Genomic DNA, 1931 nt, shown 5'->3' on the forward strand with positions numbered 1-1931 from the left:
ATTCAATACTTTTGTTTTGTACAACTTGGTAAAAATCTGACAGTAATATTTAATGATCCTTCAAACATAAAAGAGTCCTACATAAAATTTTGATAAAGTTGCGGCCCGCCATTTGATTTGTGTTTTTAACCGGCCTCATGTAAGTTATATATGTAAACCCCTGATCTATATGAAATAAAGCCAAAATTATTGAAACTCTTAATTGGTTTTCTAAAAATAGGATACTATTAATACTTTAAGATGAATAATACGAGCTATATTACAACTATTCAGTACCTATTGCTGGCAAACAGTTGTAAATTGTCATCAATCTGAAGATTTATTTAAATTCTTTTATGTTTCAATTAAGGTAGATTTTTTAACTTAAATGAAACTAAAGTGGTCGCCAATAATTGTCCGATTTCACTTTGAGATTTTTTTTAATTTTGTACTTTTAATAATTGCTATTAATGCTTCTATTCAGGGGTTGGCCAAAAACCAAGAAAGCTGAATTTCCATGCGAGCAAATGTTGCAAACGTTTAATATTAAATTCCAGACAATTTAAGATAAAAAAATAACTTTGTGCTGACATAAAATAGTTTACAAATTTATTATTTTACAAATGAATAAATACATCGATACTTAACATTTAGCAAAAAGTAAAATTAACAATTACCTCCAACTAGATGACAGTGCTAAAGATCTAAAAGTATTAAAGATAAACAACTGGAAAAATGTCGCCATGGACAGGAGGCGTTGGAGGCTACGTGTGGTTGAGGCAGCCAAGGCCTGTAAGGGGCTGTCGTGCTGAAGAAGAAGAAAAAAATGAAGCTAGAAATAATAGTTTTCTTCAGTTCACATAAGTGACAATTATCATGTGAAAAACTCAATGATTGAGCAAATTAAAACTACTGAGAACATGCATTAACATTCCATTTCTCTTAAGTATTACTGTTTCGCGATTTATAGCAAATATATCAATAACATGACTTTCTAAAATATTTAGAAAATAAAATAAATTTTTACAATTGGAATCACTATGTTCATATTATAATACAATCTAGCTAGAGCCTTGTGAAACATACCAATGCCTGAGAAGTAGTAATATATATTAACTCCTTGACATACAAAAATTGCTATTTTAGTTTGAAAAATTACATGATAATCAGCAACTGTTTAGATATTTATTTGATAAGAGATAAGTGCATTTTTTATCATAAATAACAGCAACATTATTTTCTTAAATTTTGGTGCTGAGTTAATCAACTCTTATTCCAAAAAAATTAGAATCACTTTTTAAATTATTGCTTTTGTTTGCTCTATCCTTTATTTTTGTTTAGTTTTCGATTGCTGCAAATGCTTCACAAAACAAGCAAAAAATCCTTTAACAAGATCGAATTACGTGTAACGCAATTTGTGAATGAGGGTTGCTCCAGTTGGGAAAAGTCTTGTAGTAATAGCAAAACTGACACAAACAGATTGGTGAATAATTTAGTCACATCTTCTAACATCTTTTGATAAATCCTACATTTTCTTCTTTGCAAGTTTGTAATATATATTCTCTACCAGTTTCGCTGATGCTGTAGTGCCTACATATACCAATAATCGTCGATCGGAAAACAATCACCTTTATAGTAAATAATTAAAAAAAAAAACTTACTTTTTACAAGAATTGCGAGAGTTGATCTTAAAGTCGCGTGAATACACATTGCGATCTTGGATTTTAAAATCGCGTGAATATGAAATCACGATAATGGATTTTGAAATCACGTTAATATGAAACTCGATAGTCGATTTTGAAAATGAGAAAATGCAAACTGCGATATGGAATTTTTAAATCGCGTAAGTACAAATCACGATTCATAATTTTTAGATCGCGCAAATACGAATTATGATATGTCATTTTTAGATCGCGAAAATAAGAATCACGATGCATAATTTTAAGATCACG

The sequence above is a fragment of the Parasteatoda tepidariorum genome, chromosome 3 (genome assembly GCF_043381705.1).
Source record: "Parasteatoda tepidariorum isolate YZ-2023 chromosome 3, CAS_Ptep_4.0, whole genome shotgun sequence".
Classification (NCBI taxonomy): domain Eukaryota; kingdom Metazoa; phylum Arthropoda; class Arachnida; order Araneae; family Theridiidae; genus Parasteatoda; species Parasteatoda tepidariorum.